The sequence below is a fragment of the Falco rusticolus genome, chromosome 4 (assembly GCF_015220075.1).
Source record: "Falco rusticolus isolate bFalRus1 chromosome 4, bFalRus1.pri, whole genome shotgun sequence".
NCBI classification, from domain to species: domain Eukaryota; kingdom Metazoa; phylum Chordata; class Aves; order Falconiformes; family Falconidae; genus Falco; species Falco rusticolus.
This window is the reverse complement of record NC_051190.1, coordinates 42,108,862-42,131,662: the sequence shown is the minus strand read 5'-3', so window position 1 is coordinate 42,131,662 and position 22,801 is coordinate 42,108,862.

Sequence of the window (22,801 nt, the reverse complement as noted above, 5' to 3'; positions counted from 1 at the left end):
CTAGATAGGAAGGACGTGACTTATTCATTTTGGCATATGACCATTTTAGTTACACCAGAAAAAGTTTTGATAGTAAAACTTTAGTAGAACTGGGACTGAATGGGTTGTGGCTACTCCAAGTCCTATTTGAGTTTGTAACTTCACACATAAAAGTTACTTTGGCATTTAAAAATCCAGTCAGCAGTTTTTACTCTTTTATTGTACTCTCTCATGACCTCAACATGAGCAATTTTTTGCAGTATAACAGTGATTTCATTTATTTGGCTCATTTAATAGGGAGCATTTAAAAACATATTATTTTTCAGTATGTATCCTGAAGTATTGTCTTAAATACTACCAAAGATATTAGCACATTGGCAATATAAAAATTCATCTAATTTTACCATTGTTAATTAGCAACACATTCTTAACTTATGTATCTACAAATATTTTGTGACAATGTAGATCTTTATTCTTTCTCAATTTACACTGTTCTGATGATAAAAACAGAATAAATTTCCTGAGAGCAAAAAGATTCAGTTCTCATTAGTTTCTGAGTATCATAAAATTGCACCAATTATTTCCACCTAAGGGCACTGAAGTTTAATTCTGATACTAAGCAAAGAGCCATTTTAAAATTTCAGGATTTGTTTCTGTGCTTTAAAGGGAATTAATAAAAAAATGTGCTAAGACCTAGGTACCAATATGGGAAATAGCTTATTCTATACTGACAGTCTATCTAGTGTAAGCCATTAGAGTTTCTCAAGGGGTAAAGATGAATCATTCTTCCCCTTGCATTTATTTATATTTATTTTATTTTATTTATTTTATATTATATTTATATTAACTCACAAACCTGTAGTACATGGTTTAAGAACAAAGTTATGCTAGAGTATTCATTTTCTCTGGTCCACTGGCCAAGCATAAATAGGGTGTAAATCTTGTTGAAATGCACACAATCACATAGCAGCTGAGGCTGGGGGGTTCCTCTGGAGATCCCACTCTGGAGATCTGGAGTCCCCCCACTGCTCAAGCAGGGTCAGCTAAAGCAGGTTGCCCAGAGCCACGTCCAGGCTGGCACACTTACTAAAAAGAAATAGAAATCCAATGATAACTCTTCTGTATTTCCAGATCATTTGATCTTTGAGAGAATAGCCCATCTCCGAAAATTTTAATTCAATAGAAAATCTCTCAGTGATACAACTTTTCAATATGCCTTACTCTGAGAACTTCAGCACATGAATGTGAGGGTTTACCTACAAATTTAGACTTCCTTTATTTTTGTCACTAAAAATTATTGGGTGTAGAAAATAGGACTTTCGAAATTGAAACTGTACAGTTAAAGCATGAAAGAAAAGTCTCTCCCAGCATTTAAAGGTTGCTGCATGAACAATTTTGGACTGTCACTCTGACTCTTTATCATGCACTACTTTCCAGATTGGGCCTTCCCAGGTGCAAAGGCAAGGTCCCCGACTGTGGCAGAACCCGGGCTCGGCACATGCTGACAAACAGACCAACTAAGTAACACCACAGCTGTCATTTTGAGAATATGAAAAAAAAAAAACTATGCATCTTTTTAAATGGTAGAGACTGACTGCCAAATTTATAAACCAAGATTTAAATTTATATATTGCAGAATCCTTAAATTTCAGGTTTTTTCCCCTATTAAACTGTTTGAACAAATTGGGGGTGGGGGTGGGGGTGGCGGGGAGCAGCTGGGGCTATTAAACAGTTTATTGAAGTGTTGTATTTACTCTGAAAATGTGAAACACTCTTCTGAAATAGATACAGCAAAGGAAAAAAGTCCAGATGACTACTTCCAGTAGTATTTTTAACTCAATCAGAATTTTGTTAGCACACTCGGCATGAGCATCAAGTGATCCGTATGCATAATACTGCGCTGCACTTGTGAAACACAATGGGCCAAATTCGGCTTTCATTTTCCAGAGATCTGGGGAATATCTGATCAAATACAATTTACACCAGTTTAGCTGATGGCAGGTCTTGGACCGTTATCAGCTGGCTTTAGAGTAGCTTTACCTGTTGTTTCAGTGGACTCACAAAATCAGCAGAAAACAGGCAAATAGCTCCAATAGGAACTGATATGTCCCAGGTCAGCCAAGAAATTGGACAGCTACATTTGCCCAGTTCTGGGGCAAGAACCCATCTTAGACTTGCACCTTTGATGTTAAAATCACAATATGGTTTTCCTGGGTTTGTTTTGCTGGGTTTTTTAATAATGAGGGAATTGTACAATTTCCTGTACTTGAAACGTAAATATCGCATCCTCCCTTATTCTTTCCATCCTGAAAACCACACACCTTGTCTATTATACAAACAGAGAAGGACAGAAAAATCATTTGGTGTTATAATCACATAAATGTGTCACTAGCTCTGAAAAAGAATGCCTGACTGAAGGCCAAGAATGCCTCTATTTCCCAGGATGAAAAGGAGCTTTCCTTTTAACAACTGCTTTAAACTCTTATGAAATGACTAAAATGATTACAATTCTGGCAACTGCTCCAAAATTGCTTGCCACCAGAGTTCGACATCAGCACAATAGCTTTGATCCTTTCACAGTGTTTGTGATTATTCATACACAGATGAGATGTTGCTTGGTTAATCACAGAACAGATTGAGCCAAGAGAGTGAAGCAGGGTTCCCTGGCACAGATAAATATGGGAGATGTGGCACAACGTAACACACACAGGTGTCTGGTGCCCCTCTCTCCTATCATGACCTGGTTATGGCTCAGTTACTGGCCCGAGAGCTCTTTGCAACGGCAACAGTCCTTATTTGCATGCACATGGCTGTCACACATGGAACAGGCACCCTGTGCCATTACAATATAGGTAATCATGTGACTCATTTGCATTAACATCACTTAACAGTTGCAAGTTTTGCTAAAGAGGATCCTGAAATAACAGCCCATCTAAATCTCATTCTAAAAACACATCCACATTCAGGGAAGCCAAATCTGGCTGTTGAGTTTAGACATCATTACAGAAGTATACCTAAAGGGCTATTGTCAGTCTGACTGCTAACACTTCAAGTCTTTCCCATGTCTGCAAACACCTACTCACATCAGTCTGTAACAAGAATGAAGGGTTCAATGGAGGAGTCACTGAGGAGGCTGAGAAGGGTGCTTCAGCTGTCTGCATGCTCCTGTGGCATAAGGCATTAATTTTAGCCACCTCAAATGTGTAGTTGCCTTTCTATCCTGAAGTTTTAGAGGCAGAATTAACAGACAGAAATAGTCCTTGGAGGAAAACAACCTAAGTTTCTTATTTCTCTTCTATTAAGAAGTCCAAACAAAGAGCCAACATGAGCCATCAAGACAGCATTTGCTGTTCACAGCCTTTTCCGTTTACCCCTAAAACTGGTGATTCCAAAGAAACACAACAGCCTGAAAGAGTGGTAGATTGTGATACCTCTACAGATTACCATGCCTTGATACAGACAGCTGTGGGAGACCTGTGAGGGCCAGAATGCAATCCTTGAGTACTGTTTTCTGTCAGAAGTGGTCCCTCTGAAGTCATCTGGACTACTTGTTATAAAGCGAGCAAGAACACAGTTATTTGGTTTTAACTGTGGAAAGGCTCCAAGGACTAATTCTGTTAAGTGGGTGTCGGACTAGGTTCTCACGCTTTAGGGATATGGGTCATTTGTGGCTTTGTTCTTACTGAGCCCTACAGTCTCCCTTCAGGGTGTGATGCCAACTTAACCTCAATGGAAGTTACTTTAGAGGGTCAAGCCAGTGACCTCTGTGTGCGCCGATCTTATCCTCTGTAATGTAATGCAACCATAAAACACTGGGAGCACAGTGCAGTGAGATTTATGCAGTTAATATAAATGTACTTTGAAATAATCTATTGTTAAAAAAAACCTACACAAAAGAGGAGCAGCAACAGTAGCAATAACACCAAATTTAAGTCAATGGGGAGTCTGAAAAGGCATCTTTACACATTCATACTTTAAATAATTCAGAGTACTGTATCAGCAGCCCTTGGACGTAGCGCTAGGACATCACTTTGTTAACATCATTCCTCTACAATCATATGCATTTTAATCCCGTGAAAGTCTCAAGAGTGGCAACATTTACCAGCTAACACCCCCCTGCAACAAAATGATTATTTTCATTTCTTTGGTTAATCCTTTGAGGCACATGGCAGAAGGGATTTTTCAAGGTAAAGTTTACAACTAAAAAGAGCAATAGCTAGATTTAAAAATTTCTAATTCATGCTTGTAAAGTGAAATCGATATTGAAACATGAAAAGTACAGCTTAAGTGAGAATGAAATACATGGAAAAGAAGTACAAATTAACATGAAGTTAAATTGTAACTGATTTATGTATCCTTTGATCAGCCAAGAAAAACTCAGTTTATCTGCAGGCCTAATGACTTTTCACTGTACAGCAATATTGCACCAACTTTTATTAGACAATAACAAGAAACACAACTGGTTTTTTATAGATTTAGGTCAACATGAAAATGTCAGGAAGGCAGAGGTGCTAGCAAAAGTAGAAAGCATTCCAGTAATGATCAGCAAGCCCACATAGTTCAAAGTGTTAGAGTAGACTTATTTCCTTCACAAGCACTTTATTTTTTTAAATTGATTCCTTCTATCTTTATGGATTTCTTGAGTCAAGGTCAATGTTTTCATTCTGCAGCCAGATATAGGCTAGACAATAAAAGTTGCAGAAATTAATTCAACTAAAAAAGGTGCGTGTCATCGAGATTTGAGAAGAATAGAAGTATCTTCAAAAAGTTGCTGAGTGTAAATATTCTTTGTTTACTCAGCTCTGCAGCATGTGGAAACTTGGAAAAGTAGTTTAAAGGTCACATTCATGTATATCATATGTTGAAGTCTATTGCTATACAGTCCAACTTTCACAGTAGATTCTGTGTGGACATGACTTAGGTGTAGCACATCTTATGTAGTCTCTACATTATGCAAGATGGGGTTCACAATCAAGGAGCAAGGAGAGTTTCCAAAAGCTGAAAACTGAATGAAACAGTATATCTCAGGCCAAATCTGCTGAAATAGGAAACCTAGTAGTACTGGTATATTCAAGTTGCTATTGTATAATTTTCACATTAGAACAAATGAATGTAGTTTTGGAGATCAAAAAGCTGCTCTGGTTGTTTATGTTGTATAACAATATGTTATTTTTTAATCTAATTACTTACACTATCTTCATCATGATAGCTAGAATATAATTAAAAATTTTCCGCAGGCTGCTATTAAAGGAGAACTTGGGCTGAAATCTTGTTTATATCACTTTGTGTGTTTTTTTCAGTATGTGTTTTCAGTATGAATTTTAGTTTTGTGAATTTGTGTGATTGTGACACAAAGAATGAAAGATTGTTCACTACAAAGAGTCTCAATGTTTTTTTCTGCTGTTAGTCATTACCTTTTTTCTCATTGCTTTGAAATCACTTCAGTGAAGATACTGTTGAATAACTAAAAGATGGAAAAGTTTTTAATGGTTCCATGAATATTTCAGAAAGAGAGCACATTAAAATATCAATATTAACAAAATTCATAAATTGATTTCACAACACTGCCACAAATCAGGTCTTCTGGGTTCCAATATTCACTTGAATGAAACTTGCAACAAAACAACAACTTTTTTTTTAATATCCTACCAGGTCAGCTACAAAACACGTAACAGTATGTTCTCTAGCAGCAGGAAATGGATATTTCTTTCCATATCATTTATTTATATTTGCTTATTAATGCATCCTTAATGAATGCATCTACCAAGAGCATTCAGAGGGAAATCAAGGTGAAAGGAAACAGGAAATGAAACCACTCCATCTCTTTCGGTTTAATATCTAGGGAAATAACAACACATGAGCATTTACAGCTACGATATGATGGACAAATCTAAGTCATCCCCTGGAGCACTGAAACCAGCTGGAAAGAACTGATGCTCACAAAATGTAAGACAACTTGGTAATTAAATAATTTTTTTTAAGGTAGAAAGAGAGATTTTAGGCAGTATCAGACAATGAATAATAAAAGAATTGAGAAAATACAGAAGGTACTCCAAACAGAAATGGGGCTTCTGTTGATGTACGCATAAGCAGTTCACAGTGCAGGCCCAGTGCTGTGCGTAGAAGCAAAATTCACCACAGAATTCCCAAATTTCCAGAAGACCTTCCTTCTTACCCACCTTTTATCCTTCTCCAAACAGCTCTTTACACTCTTTTTTTTTTTTTCTCACAATGTTAGTCTCACTTTAACCAACATTATCTCACTGCTTCCTCCAGCTCATGTCTTTATCCAAATTTATCTACCAGCCCTGGTATCTTTTGTATGACATATAGTTTGCTACCTCTTTGAGCCATGCAACATAATTTTATTATGCATTCCCACAATACCTGGCAAAGCAGAATTCATCAGATTCAGGTAGATGATATTATTGCAAAAACTTTTGAGTCCTCTACAAAACATGAAACATAACCAAATAAAATGCAGAGAGATACTGGGCAGGGAGCAGATGTTCTATTCACATCAAGTAAGGAATCTGTCACAGTCTGGAGGGACAGCAGAAGTCATTAAGCTCCTTAATTCATTCCTTCCATTCGTTCTATAAAGTCCAAATTTAATTCAGAAACCTTATTTTGTGTCCTTTGTGTTTCTTATCTATCAGGCTAAAAAAATAAACAAATAAAAGAAGAAAACAAAAGTTACCATCATTCAAGAATTTTAACAAGAAGTCGATCTTACTAAATTCAGTTTTCCCTTCCAAAACTGCTCCTTTGTGCCATTCTGCCACCTCAGTATTTCCAAAGTCCCTCAACAGTTCCTGAATATTTGAGGCACAGAAGACAGTGTCACTTCAGTATTTTCACTTGAGCTATTCCTAAATTCTAGTCATCTCCATCATCACATCTCTTTGTCTTTTCTGGTTAATGGTGTTACTAAGGAGAGAGAGCAGGAAGGAAATTAGTGGGAGGGCCTGTCTCAGTACAAGAAGCCACAAAGGTGCCTTATTGACTCTCTCTGTAGAGTTTTCATTGCAGAAAATGCCAAAAGCTCTTAACCTTAGAAGGTTAAATAATTTCATGTTACAGTTTAAAGTTATAGCTCATACAGGCGAATACGATACTTCCTATGCAAAACACTGCAATACAACTAGAGATAACAGATACTAAGTTGCATGTTTATACCCAAAATATTGGTCAAACATGATTCAACTCAAGTCTTATATGCTGGAGCAATGGCATTAAACAAGAACTAAGGTCAATGTCAAACACACATACAGCGATCCAACTGCTTGTCAGAGAAATTAGTTGTGACAGTGTCAAGCATGGCTTTGCAGGAGGAATGGAAAAGTGGTGTGGAAGGAAAAGATTTTTTCTTCATGGTCATAGTTACATCCATGTAAGAGTGACTTGTTTCTGGGAAAGAGGTCAAAAGGAGCAGGGCCTGTTTATTCAGTCCATGGGTTACATTCATCCATTTTTTCTGAGCAAGTCATCTTACTACTGTGATGGAGATTCAGCATGCTGAATACTGTGCAAGAAACATGAACATTTAACTGCAGACCTGAAAGAAAGGTCTTAAAAGCTGTGAATATTCTGAAAAAGCAAAAAACTAAGACGTAACATATGCACATTATATTTACAATTCATCATGTTCAGCATGCTCACTATGGCATTAGAGGACTTTTGTTCATTTTTTTATTTATTTTTATTCTCTCTCACAGCTTATGGGAAGCCTTAATTTCTTTAACTTCCTTCATTTCAGATATGTGCCATGAAACCACTAGGTGTATGTCCAAAGAGGTGGAGAACATTTCTATTTCAGGATCATTTGAGTATGTCCATACCAGGTATCACTCCTGCCTGAGCTCTCCTGCACTATCTCCCCTCTTCAGCCTGATTTCCTTTGAAATGTGTCAAGAAAGGAGCTACAAGTATGCTCCAGTAGAAATCCTGATCCGGAGGCCCAGTACTGGGGTCACGTTGCAGGGCACATGTATCTGCAATTTAGACACAGCCAATAGGACTGCTACTATGAGGAAGCACTAAACTTTTTAGAGTAGTGATTAATAAAATAAAAATAATGACCTGACATGGGAAGATAGATGATTCAGTGTTTCTGACCCTTTTGTTCCTGACCTGAATTCATAGCATGTTAGAGTAGATTCCCCAAGGAAGACTGCTCAGCAAGTTAAAGTTCTTTGGGGAACTATCTTGAGAGCATAGAAGTGGAAGCAGTGGCTGCCTCCACTGTGGTTGTTCACAGGTGTCACAAAATCACCCTGTAGTTCAGCATGACTGGCAGCCCCATCTCACAAGAAAGCCAAGGTGAGGACAACAGGAGTACTGTGGGTTGGGCTTGAGCTGCACCAACAAAACCGTAGAGAGAATTCTGCAGATAGCCTCTATGTGTCATGCCAGCACCCAGTCAGCACCATACTTTTTTCTCCTTAATGAGGACCAAATTAACTTCCATCACACACATACCATACACCCTCTTTTGTGGGAAGAAAAAAGTATGATTTCTATTTCATTAAGCTCTTGAAAGCTTAGGAAAGGAAGCTTTCTGGTTCTGTCACAAAATTTTTGAGAAGGGTTATCTAGAAATATATGTGAATTATAGACAATGTTTAATTTCTCAGTTAATCACTGGTAGAAGATTTTCATAAGTTATTTTATTTGCCTATCTCCAATGCTTTATTAAAAAGAGGCAGTGCTTAAGACACAAAGCAAACAGGTAAGAAAAACTATTCTCTAACCTATCATTTTTTATTAAAAACAGAGAGGAAAATTCCTGTGGCAGAGCGAGCTGCTTGCTTTAACAACATTGGAAAGATTATGCAGAGTAATGGGAAAATTCAGGTTATTTAAGAAATTATAGTTATTCCATTATGTATTTGCCAAGTTCTCTGAAGCAAGGGTTTAGAACTAGCGTTGATTTTTGTGATGGATAAGACAAAAGGTTTCTATCATAGGAACACAGAAACTAACACATCAAAATAAAGAACAAAAGTTAATCTAATTCAGTTTCTTCCCCAGTTCCATGTTTCAGATGCTGATATAACTATTTAATTACAAGTAACTATACAACAAATGGAGAAAAAAAAAAAAAGCACAATGAAATCTGAGCATGATTTGAACAGTTCAGATGGGGATAAGGCTTGTGAACACTATACTCCACACAAGTGGTTTTGGGTTTGGGGTTTTTTTTTGACAAAATATCTTCCTGTTACTCTCTCATCATCATCTTGAAAATCAATTTAGCATCATCTGAAGTCATTATATAATACAAATTTCACCCATTTTAGAGAACTATCTGCAAGCATTTAATTCTGGACCATCCGAGTCAAAAACTCACATTCACTTTAAGATGAGTCTCCCCATTTGCAAAGATGAGTACAAAACTTAACCTGAAAATCATGATCTAAGAATTAAGAGTGGAATTTGAACTACTGCACAGTTTATTTTCTAAATGGGTGAATTTTTTCCACTGACATCATCTTGCTCCATGGTGCAACAACCCTGAAGAGCTGTGGAAGAATGTAATATCCCAGAACAGCTGATTTACACACCCTCACTGTTGATTCTCAAAGCAGATCAGTGCAAAAAGTGCCAATGTGCCCCATCCACAGGCAGGATGAACCATCTCAGATATAGTAAACCATGGGGAATTTGCAGATTTAATTGAATGCTCTTAAATCAGTATAGTAGAGGATGCAAGTAAAGTCAAAGAGAGAGATGGGATTACAGAGTAAAGCTGCACAGAGCCAAGGAGAGGATGCCTCCTGGCTGGGGTGCAGAATCACCTTCAGCTGTGTCCTGGGTGACTCCATGAGTCCGATGCACATAGCAGACACCACAGGGGAAAGAGGATATGGCACAGAACTATGAATGAGCAAGAGAAAAGCCAAGCTGCAGGGAAAGTGCGAGGTAGATGATGTTTGTGTGACTGCCACTTCCAACCCAAGTGCCTCAGCAGGAATGACAGTGTATAGGCTTGATAGCCCAAAACAGCACCTACTGTCCAGATAGGCCCTGCATAAACCAGTAGATGAAGCAATCACTCTGGTGACTGGCATCAGCTCTCTGCTCCTCCTGCTCCCTCCCTCCCTCATGCAGATATGGATTATGTGAGGACTACCCACACAAGGATTACTTTAAAATCAATAGATGCTGGAGAAGAAAAAAACCATGGCTTTTAATATGCTTATTGTTCTTCCCAGGCTCCAAGGTATACATTCCTTCTCTTTGCGTTAAACTGACAATTCATAATGCGTCAGCTGCAGTTCAAGCTCATCTGATGCATTGTAAAACAGGCTCTGACCTTTGCTTCCATCTCTTGTGGAGAGGAAGGTGTTGGGGGAAGTGCTTTAGTTGGAAAGTGCAGCATGCAAAAATACATGCCAGGTTACTGCAAGGTCGTAAGGCACTCAATACACCGATTCAAAAGGTCGTAGTTATCATTGTTGTCACTCCACTGAACCTGTTGCTTGGTCCACGTCTATTATATTGGATGGAATCCCAGAAGTGATTTTATCTTAGTAGAAAGCATCATAGGACTAACAGCAGATGCAGATGCAGTAAGAGCAAGGGGGTGTGATGTAGCAGAGAAGGTTTATTAGCCTAGACTGGTATAAATTGCATCAAATGCAGTCATTTTGAAAGAAGTATATTGGCCAGCTACTAAAAATTAAATAAATGCCTTGTTCACTTGGGGTTTTGTCATAGAAAATTGTCAGAGCATGTTGCAGAGAATAAAAATAAGACTGTTCAAAAAGAAACCCATGAAAGCTATGAAGTGAGGTTGTCCATTGATACTTATTAAACACAACAAAGCAGATGCAACCTCTGGCTCAAGAAGTGCTCAAACTGCTAATTGGTAGAAGCAGCGGAGAATATAACAAGGAAAGCACAAGCGATATTTGCTTTATTTTTTTATGCCTTTCCCTAAGCATCTACTATTGCTGGCATTGTCAGAGCTCCAACCATGCACAAAGGAGGCAAAACCCCATAATTTCTCATGTTTTATTAGATCCAATTTCAGTCGATCTGATTGTAACATAGCAATTTGGTCTGACCTAATTCAGCCTTTCTTTAGAAGGAGAGCTGGCAAACATTTCTATTTGTGAAGGCTGGGCCTTTTTTAAAGCTCAAAACTTTTTAGCAGTGTTGGTTGCTTCCACACTGTTTCAGTAAAGACCATTTAGGTTTTGTATTTTTGTTCCTATGTTTTTCCTATGTCCTTTTCTGGCACAGAGTAAAAGACAAAAATTGTTGATTACAGATTTGTTTCTATTTTTTTTCCTTCTGATTCACTTTTGAAAAGCTAAACTTTTAAGTTACTGAAAAGTAAAAGTCTACTTCCTCCAACTGCAGTAATCCCAAAGTTTAATTTTATTATTTTAATATTAGAGAAAAGCCCAAGGTGAAAAAAGAAAAAGCAGTTGCCAACTTACAGACACTTGTTCTATTTTACTGCACGATAACAGACGAATGAGTGGAAAACTATTTAAAGACAATGTAATTGACTAAAATGACTAAAAGGCATTAGTTTTACTCCTAGTCCTGGTAATCTAAAATAATGTAAATAATGATAAAAAAGTTTTGATCTGAAATCTGGTTTTTATTCCTAGCCATTTCTAGGCCAAAGAGACCACAATCACTACTTTTAATGGAGCTTTGAAGTTTCCTAGAATAGAATATACTCCTTTCATCATGTCCATATTCCCATCTAGACAGACCCTTTATAGAAGTGGCTAATGCCACGTAGGCACTGTACCAAAGGCAGCCCCAGTCTCAGAGAGCTCTATAAGCAATATTAGATTCAATTGAACACATTTATAAGAAATAACATGCATGAATAAAGACAGCAATAGGAGTTGAATTTCTGCCAGAAACTCCTAATACTCTTTTTCTGCTGGGAAAGGAGCAGTTTCTAGTCAAACCCCATTGGCACAGGTAGATACTAGCGCATCACAGATGTACGGCTGAGCTGATAAAGGTGTTTGTTTTCACTAGTTTTCTTCAGTACTTTTGAAAGCTACATAAAACCTGATCCATCTCCCCGTGCATATAGCAGCTGCACTGAAAAGAACCGTCACTACTACAGTACACAGGAAAAGATGTATCATTTGCTAGTTGAAAACATCTTTTCTTTTTCTTATGCTTCTTTCCTCTATTTAATCTCCCTCCCCTCCATCAGTACTTCAAAATTTGGAAAATAAACCTTGAAATAGGCTGTTAAGGCTCTAAATTTAAAGAGCAGCTTCATTTATGTTAAATATGCCAGAAAAGTTTCTCCAAAGCCATTGCCGGCTAGTAATACACATTGTTAAAAAAGAGTTTGTTTCACAGTGCAGTAATCTGTGTTTTGTCCATCACCCAAAGAACAGTTGCAGAACTACTGATGTGCCCTACAGGAATGAAAATCTAAATGTAATCTTCGCTTTGTTTGTTTTTTAAAAAATATTTAGTCCAAATGCTGCCCATTTGCATAGGGTAAATTTCATCCAGATAGGATAAAGAGTTCCCAATAGATTTTTTCCTGTCTGATGAAAATTACTCCAGAAAATGGGGAGAAAGCTTCTATCATCTCTCCTGCAAAACTAAGAAACACTAAACAGATTGCATTCATTCTTGTCCCTTTAAGAAGGCTGAGTCATAATATTAAAACATACATTTTTACAGCGTATAACATTAACAATTATTTTAATTCATAAACATTAGCAACCTCTGAAATCTTGTGGGAGTTAGCTTCCATCCTATGGTTATGCAGGTCCCATTTGCTAATAATTTCACTATATATTTAAATCAAAATACCATTTATTTCTTCAACAAAGGAAAAATAAATTATGTAAAATATCAGCCTTTCTAAACACTAAGGAAACCCTGGCACTCATCAGCCACAGGAAACCTATTTTTAGGACTAAAGGTTTATAAAACTAGGGACAGCTTTTGTCCTAGATAAGTGCACAATTTCTACTCGTGTGGGTGGATTTCTGGTGATGTGTTTAACACAGAGTAGAAGAAAACCTAGTGCCTTGGCAAGGCATGAATATAATAGATGTTGTTCAGTGCTTACAGGCCAAATTGGACAAGTTTAGTACAGGTGCAAAACCTTTGGTTTCAGGAGGTTTCTTTCGGGATGAATATTGCTCCAGTAGAACCCAAACTGTTGCTCAGCAGCATTAAAGGGTCAGTGTTCTGGTCACTTTATTAATGGGGAAAACCACTGGCTTTCAAATAATGCAAGAAAATTGGTTTCTACTGATTTATAGCCCATTAGAATAGTTTTAATTGGACTTTGCTGATTTTCTGCACTGATGGTTAGTCCTTCCTTAACTGTTTGTTTTTCATAAGCAGTGGAGCACTGAGAAAAATTACTTTAATGATAATGTAGGCAGAAAAATGCCCCCTGGTGGAATTAAAACACTGTTAATTATAACCCCTTCTGGAAATACTTTGCCAGATGCTTAGAAAATAGTGCCCATGGATACGTTAAATCTACATTTTAGCTGCATGATTTTTACACGTAAATATCACCTTTAGAGGAAAAAAGTTACGGCAATGACTTTTCAGGTAACCTTCCATTTTTAAACCTGCAGATGAAAACCTTTGTGTGTGAGTGCTGGAGCTGCACACACCTGTGTTCCCCGACGAGACCATTCTCCTGTGACAGTGTCACACACCAGATGCAGGATCACCCCCTCCATTTGCTAGGCCAGGTTTTGCCACTTCATTATCACACCATACAGCCTTCTGGCCTCACTACATCTCACCTAATCTTTAGTTCCTGTGAAGGTAGCTGGCATGTGAGTTTAAAGGAAGTAATTTACACCAAAGCAGCCTGCTACAGGCATCTTTTTTCCCTGAGCTCGCTGAAGGCTGGCTGGGTGGCTGCTGGGCTCGCCCTGCCGTGTGCTCAGCCAGCTCAAACATGGGCAGAGCATGGCGGGCCTGTGTACGCCTGCTCCTGCCGACATGATCTCATTTCCAATGCCCAGCTGCCATTGTGAAAACCTGCAAAGGCCCTTACAGGCCTACAAAGGCCTACACACAGGCCTTTAAAAAATCTACTATCTCCACTCCACGTATTCATTTTCTGGTTTTCCTGTCAGATCACAATGTGTAGAAAATACAAGGATACACTTTCTCGCACGCGATCACAACTTCAGGGGTCAAAAAAGCCAATGCTAATTAGAAGCCTCCAACACTAAAACAGATAAGAGGCCTCTGCAAGAGTTATTTAGGAGATAGAAGAGAGATTAAGGTATTAAAAGCCTTTTAAATAATTTGTGCCTTTGAAGGGTATAACTTATTTCTATCAATAATTTAACATATATACTTGTGTTTAATTAGAGACAAAAGGCCTAGAACATTCCCACAGGCAGTGCCCTAGATCACGACTCTCTCTCAGGGACAGCAAGCAAATATTTTTCCTGAGAAAGTAAATGTGGAAACTGTCAGAAGGTGCTACTGGCTTCAGTGTTACTAGACACTGAGACTGTTCTGTCTTACTCTTCCGACGGGGAGAAGTTTGCCCACAAACCAAGAAATACTGAGCTGGGCAGACGAGCTGAGATCCCAGGCCAAAGGGCTGAAGTTTCCTCTCTGCACACAGACCAGCCAGCAGAGAACCGGTGCGGAGGCAGAAGCCATGCTTTGCTCTCTGAGGTGCCAGCATAAGCCTGGAGCCACTGAACTGAGCAATTAGTATAATCCTACTTTTCATATCAGGGCAGGAATCCTCCATTCAGGGAAGACAGAGGGGAGGAAAAGAAGAAAAGAAAAAAAAAAAGAGGATTTGTAAAACTAGCAGCTGGCATCAGTAGATAAGAGATGCAAAAGAGCAGTGTATGCTTTATGCTTTTACTTAAAAACAATTAAGACTCTCAAAATATTTTTTTTAAGTCATCATATATGCCATTTATTTTAGCTTTTTGAACTTAGTTTTTTTCCTCTTTATCACAAGGCAAGAGTAACAAAACTAAACAGTTAACGAGCATTGAAGTTGAAGACCAGCTGCTTTGGGGAAAAAATTTTAGAGGGATCACAATGATGAACTTGGCAAAAAAACCTGTCCTTTTTTGCCAAAGGACCACAGATCAGACAGAAAGTTCAGTCACCAACAATTGCCGTTCTGGCCCAGATGGTGCCTGGCCTGTTTCAAAGGTATCTGCTGCTATGCCCATGCTGTCATCAGACATGCTAATCTCAACCTTTAAACAACACCTTTGCAAAATACCTACTACAGCAAGACCAAAAGGACGGGTTTGTCAAGAAAAGCTAGGTGCTGAAAAAAATCCCACCTCATAGCCAGCCTTGTGAAACCCTGCCACACACTGAAACAGCTTCAGTGACTGAGGGCTGATTTAAATGTTACCTCTGCCTCTCTGCTTCAGCCTGTCTTCTGCTGAAAGTACAGCATTTTGTGAGATGTATGCATTTCTTTCAAAAAAGTGCTGAAATGCCTCTCCCCTTCTGTCCATCCCCCCCAAATCCAGCCTAGTACGTTACCTAGGATCGTGTTCTAGCACTGTCCCCAGTTGCTGGTTATTATTTATTTGCTTCCTGAATATAACCAAAGTTGGAACTTCCCTTCGCAAATAGCACCAGCCAATGAACCCATTACTTCCATGAATCCCGCATAAAGTACTAATCCCATTCTACTCATGTCCTCAGTGTTGTCTTGTCACCACTCAGGGCTGGCCAGTGTCCTTCCAAATGGTAACTCAGAGGTGCTTGAAATTAATTTGTGCAGAGAAGGGTAAAGTTTTAACAGCGATGGGACTGAAAAGGAGAATTTACGACAGTATGAAAAATTCCTCCTCTGAATTTGTATTTTCTATTCAGTTTATCTCTAAATTTATCATAGCTTATTAGAAAGGCAGATCATAATACCTTTCCCCCACTAACAACTATCAAAACCAAACACCCAAATAATCAGAGAACCAAACAACTCATATTAGTATCCTGTCAGCTGTGGCCTTTTTCTAGAAATACTAGCAAAAAAGTTATTTTGGCAAAAAATTTCTATTCACCTCCAGCCAAAACTGTTTAATGTCACTGAAAATGACAACTCAGCTCAGCATCACTGCATTCACTTTTAATCACCACTCGCCAGGCATTACTACATCTTGTACTCTGTTGGCTTATGGCCATTGCAAATGTTATGTCCTTGAGTAACCATTTTCTGCTTTCCCATTTTTTCCCTCAAGCACAAAAAGGGTTTCATAGCATTAAGTGCTCAGAGATTTAACTGCATAATCCCCATTGATATTATTTGAGGAGAACAGTCAAAATTAGAGTCAAAATCCACCCATGTTACATCTATATATTTTTCTGACATATATAATGAAGAGTACAGTACACTGAGCAAGGGGGTCTTTTTATCCAGAACATTACTCACATATGATAAAAGGAAGCTCTATGTGTGCATGATGCATTTTGTCTCTAAGTAGTTGTTTTTTTTAAAGTCAAGTAAGTTTGACTTAGTTGTTTATAAGTCAAATCTCAGTATTATTTCTAAAGGAATTTATTCTCATGTAGTAAAAAATTAATTATAAAATGAGCCCATTATTAAATTTATATATATTTACCAAAAAAAATTCTTAAAAATAATCTGGAAAAATTTTGGGGTTATACCAAGGATGCCACTGTGCCCTAAGGTTAAAACATGCACCTGATATGAGACAAACAGGAACTCAGACCATCCAGAGCCCATCCAAGCATTTAAACAAGTGTAGCAACTCTTTGTGCGTCAAGAGTTAAACTTATCACCAGTGTTCCTCCTTAGAGAACATAGTGGGGCAAGTCCTGAAATTTATTGGTGCCCCTTTTTTTGGACATCAGAGAAACAGAGTCTCAATAACAAAATTTCTTAAGGGCTCCCCACATCTGTTGTATAACATATGTACAGGGAGGAATCTGGGCTCTACTGAGGCTTGGAAATATTAATGAAAATTTCCAGGAATGACAAGCTAAATTTTTTTGCTAAATATGCAAAGCACTGGAAATCAATAGGTTCATACCTCCCATTAGCTAGCAAATCATTTGACTCCAAACCTGCAAACACAAATAACTACCTTGCTAATCTTTAAAATGTCTTCATTGTAGAAAACCGGCATTTATTCATGATATGTTGTAAAGATTTTTAATTATATCTGGACCCATCATAATTACAATTCCTTATTATATGATTATACAAGTTCCTATTCGTTATGAAAATGCAATTAAGAAAATGAAAGATCACACATACCTTTCAAACCTCTGGAAAATAGTTACTGAGAAGGCCTAACTTTTAAGCTTTACTTGTACAAGAAGTCTCACAGTAGAAAAACACAAGCTTCAGGACAGAACAGGCATTAGGTGTGACACTCTCTCTGTGGTTCTCTATGCACCATGTACCAGTGAAGTTAAACATAGCATCATTGTATGGTTCTTCTGTTGCACCCTGCTTGGCACCGTCCTGCTAAATTGTTTCCTAGCACATTTATCAGGTACTTTCTTGACTTAATAAAGATTTGGTGGAGATGGGCAAAACAGTTTCTCTTGACAACAACAGCTACATACTGCCAGCAGGTCTGTAGAAATACACTGTCATTTGCTCGATTACCCAAAAGATTTTCATTGCACTTTTGAAAAAAAGCTTTTGTCTTTCAACACTGAGCTTTCAATTTTGGCAACAGTCATGCTGTTTTCTGCTATAGTGCTATTCCTCTGCTACCTAATAGAATATTGATCTTTCTAAGCAAGTGTAAAGCAATCAATACCCTACAAAGAAGAGGAGAAATAGGTGAGAGTAACCATCTCCTTATTCTTTCCATGCATAATTGTAATAAAGTGGACTGAAACCAAAAAACCAGGGTTTTTTTGATACTAAACATTATTTGTGGGGTCTCCGCTCTGAGGCAAAGTTTTGGCACACATCATGTTTGACATGATTTAGAGATACTTGCTGTAAGGGTTTAGATGCACTCGACTCAGCTTAAGCTCTCAGAATGTGGGACTACGTGAACAGAAGCAACAGTTTAATCTATGGGGTTATGTTTCTAGTATGCATTTATGAGTTTGTTTTATTTTTATAATAAAAAGTACATAGTATGCATCTGACCAGGAATTTGGAGGTGTCTCTGTACGCGTAGAAATAGCCTCCAGCATGTACCAGCTACAGTTAAGTGGGATGAATTTGGCCACACCAACTTTTGTCTCATCACATCTTTTGTCTTATGTGACAGTAAATCAAGAATCTACCTTCAATTCTTATGTCAAGTGAAGGTTCAAAGTTAGATGCCACTTTTCAAGAGAGGTATCTACCACCGGGGGAAGCCAGCAAAGACCACCAGGATCGTTGGGGGCTAGAATAGAGCACTTATCCTGCGAGGACAGGCTGAGAGGACAGGCTGCCCCTCTGTCCTCATGCCACCTGTCACCTTTCTGTCCGTGTTTACCTGAGAAGCACACAAATTAACCCTAATTATAAATTGAGGTAACTTTGCTGGTTGATCAGGCCAGCACCAGGGGTGTTTCTCTGCATTAAAAACCAACTCAGGGTGGTTCACTTGGGACGGGATGCACTTGCTTGTAGTCCTCAATTTCCTTGGACTTCTGAATTAGCAGAAGTTCTATAAGCTCTTAGAAGTCTTTGCAAATCCTGCATGAGTACTGTGATATCTCCCCCCTCTTTGCATATTTACTGTGCCATCCGCCCAAAATTCTGTGCATGTAAGGGAGACACACAAAACTGTGTACACTGGATAATGCAAAGAGACACGAATTCCCACCTTGAGTTCAATTCAAATAATACTGGTGGCTCGTCAGAATTACCCATTGAGTAATGTCAGTCTAGCTGAAGTGAAAGATTTGAATACCAAGGGAAATATACAGTAAGTGAATGGATACAATATGAATCATTAGTCAGGACCATTAAAATAAATTTATAATGTTAGCATTTTTAAGACATTACTACGAAGTAAACATAAGAAATCACTCAAGCCAAAAAAATTTAAATTTAATATTTCTGTGAATTGACCCAAAAAAACAATATATATTTCCCATGTTTAAAGGAAAATTCCTCCAGGAAAAAGATAAAAAGGGAGTATGAAAAGCTCTAAAAAACATCATTTAGCAACACATACAATAGCTGGTGCATGTTCTGAATGCAGCCCTGGAATATAAATCTTTCCTATTTATGCAAAAGGACTAGAACCAGACCTCTTGTCGAGGAGCATTAAGAGGTAAGAATCAGCCACAGAAAATTAGTATAGAAAACAAATTTCACAATAACTGTGTTATAAAATGTGATCCTGTTATCAACAGGAAGGATCTTATTGTTTTCTCCCCTAATGTGTTGAAAAGGAACTGGGAATGAGGCTTCACTGAGAGCTGGGATCAAATTATGCAAGGAAATGCAGAGATTAAGAAGAAAAAAACACCTCTCCATTGAGTTCATAACACACAGTCAAAGGGGGGGGGAAGAGATGGAAACCAGCAGCTGAACAACATCCACTGTAAAGGTGCCTATTTTTTTCTGACAGCTTGTTTTGCCTTGCTCTGTTCTAAGTACTGCCACAATCCATGTGCATTCAATCCCTCAGACACCTACAGGCTCAAAGCTCTAAGCTAATTACAAGAAGCTGAAAGCAGGGCCCTTCCTGCACAGAGTAACATTGTAAAATAAAATAAAAGCAAACAACTAGAATTTGGCCAGCCACTTACATCTGTTTCCTCCATTTCTTTCTGCACATTACCCTATTATTCTGATAGATATCAAGAAGTTTGTGCCATATTAATAAAAGGGATGAGAGATCATTTTGATATTCTCCAACTGAATGATTTACAACCTAAGACGTAGGAATAAGATCACTTTATCTTTCAAAAAATGTTGAGTGTAGAGCTGACTGAAATTAATTTCTGATTTTTTGCTTCTCATCAGATGACTGTAAGTCACGACAAATCCTTCCAGTCCCTAGGGTATATTCAATATGGCAAATATGATTTTTAAATGCTTTGATCAGAAGAGGCAGCAATAGCTGTTTCAAATTGCCTTTTAATTCTTATATATCTGTAGTGGGGAATAAGCTAAAGGAATCTCAAAAAGACAAAACAGAAAAAATTCCACTGGGCAAGTGCCTTGGTATTCTATCTGGGTATCAGTTGATGTACACTGAATTGATATCATAGGTTTTCACAGAAATAAGATCCTTCTGGTGAAGAGGCAAAGAAAACTATTCAAAAACAATGAAAAAATAGATGGTAAAAAGTGAAAATGACTGTTTCTCAGTAATGGAAATGCTGGCAAGAAGTGGGAAAAGTATACACAGCCCTCATCCAGAAAAGCAGACACACATGGTTAATTTTAATTTTAACCTCATTTAAGACTAGGGCATGTGATGCACTGCCCCATTTATTTCAAGAATAAAATTAAGCATGTGCTTAAATGTTTTGCTAGACTGAGGCCATATACAAGAGTACCCTGGTTATGAATCCCTATTGCCATAAATTGATTCCGAATTGAAAAGTCAAAGCTTTTGAATTTATTTGGTTATTATTAATGCTGGAATGCTTTGGTAGTATGGAAAGATGCAGCAGTTACACAGTTCCTTTTGAGAAACAAAGGAAAAATAAACAAAAAGTCCCAGAAAACTTAACAGAAGAAATTAATCTAGAAAATTTCCAGAACTTAAAGACACAAAATCTACTTTTAAAGATTGATTACACTGCCCTGTGTGTCCGTGTGCACTGTGGCCCCTAGCCTTATGTATTTTTTCCCCATTCTACAGTATGTGTTTCACAGTCTACATTGTAGTGAGATACAGTTGAGAAAGAAGCTGCTATGAATATCCCAATGCAGCAATTTGGAACACAATTTCTGGCTGACTTACCTCCTAGTTATCCCTTAGCCATAGCCTGAGTAGAAACATAATCCCTCCGCATGCCCAGAGAAATGTCATTTCTAATGTCACCTCTCAAGCGTGGGAGCCAAAATGCCTTTCAATGTCCAATAAATTCTCCAGGTGAATGCAGAGAAGAATGGGAGCCACAATTCTGTCTTTTCCTTACTCTGAGTGATTTGTTACCTTTGAGAGCAGAGCAGAGCAGAGCAGGCACAGCAGCAACTAAGTGAAGGAAACATGCCTACCACAACCCTGTCCCCCAACAAAGCATTATTGCCATACTGTAGCTCCTGTTCAGGCCTTAAGGAGCTCTGGAGCTGCCCAACACAGGAAACTGTGGGCCATCACAAGAAGGCTTAAAATGGGCACACCGGACAAGTAAAGATCTTTTTTCCACCTTGTGGCCTACTCTCCTTCAAACAGGGCAAGGACAACCTACTGCACTGAATATTTTATTAACGTTACAGCAGGTCACTAACTGCACTGGTATGTAACTCTGGTGTTCTACAGAAAGAGACTGAGCTTAGTGTTTAGAATGAGAAGTACTATGCTCACCTCAGAGGACTACTTCTTCCCTCAAGAAAATCATGGGGGAAACTAAAACAAAAGAGAGCATCTGTGATTGATGCTGAGGAACCAGAACTGCTAGAGAAAGTATCTTAAGGTCACCTGGGACTTTCCATTTGAGCATCCATCTCAACTTCTGAGTTCTACATTTCACACTAATTGAGCCCGGAAGATTCTGGCCTGTCAGGGATTTTTAAGCCTGGCCATATTAAACTGTAGAAATATGATGTTGATATGGTGTTAAGTGTCTGACTATAGTCTCAAAGAGGAAAGAGTCTTGAGTTCCAAAAAACGCAGCTGAAGAAAAGAAATTAAAAAGAATCTTTCAACATCAGAAGTCTACCTGAAAGGAAAATTAAACTGCCTTTCTCTTTATGGGCCATGGTTTTGTCCTAGAAACTTTATGCAATAAAGTGGGAGACATGGTCTGGAAAAAGTCTGAGCCAATATTGCAAGTGAAATGGCAGAGATTTATCTGTCACTGAGGTTTTCTACCACCTCCCAGATACCACAAGACAGACCTGTGTGTCTGCTTGCTTTAAACTCAGCCTTCTTCCACAAAACATAAATGCAACTGAAAATCAGCATTACCAACATGTCTTTACATGCATTTGACTGTAAATAAGGCATGCTTTTGTACTTTACTGAACAGAGATCTATGGAAACAGAAAGCTGAAGCTTTCCAAGATGCAGATCTGTATCGTCCATGGGAACCGCACATTCTCAAAGCCAGACACCATATGTTGTCACCCTCCCTCCAATACTCTACAGGGTTTTATTCCCTCCCGCTCCCTCTTGGTCACACAAGTGCAGGAAAATGTCATCAGTCTTACTGAAGTGTCAGCACCTCAGTTGGTAAGAAGGGGGTTTTGATCATGCTGATACTTCACATGGCTCATTCTTAACAGAACAACTGTCAGTCCTTTCACGTACATTTAGGGTGAAGCTGTATGTTAGAGTCTCACAGGCTTGAAACTGTACCTCTGTCCAAGGACTGAGGAAATAAGAGACAGTTCCTTCCACTGGAAGGGAGTCTTGGGGAGGCTTATCTGGCTATCTCATCTTCATCCCATGCTATAATGGGCTAGTGGCCTGCTTCATCAGGACAGCTTTGTATCCTAGGCTATCTGGATGCACTCCAACCTTCTCCTGCAACTGCCATTTCCTCCCCTCAATGGTAACAGAAATCTTCAACTCTCACATAGTGCATGTTACTGGTAGCTCTCTGCTACTCTTTCACAAAGGAAATGGGTGTATTGAATCTTATTTTAGATGTAAGGAAGCTGAGTAACAGAGATGTGAGATGAGTCATTTAATGTACCTTAGAAATACCAAGCAGGGCCAGGCAGATATCTCAGTACTCTACT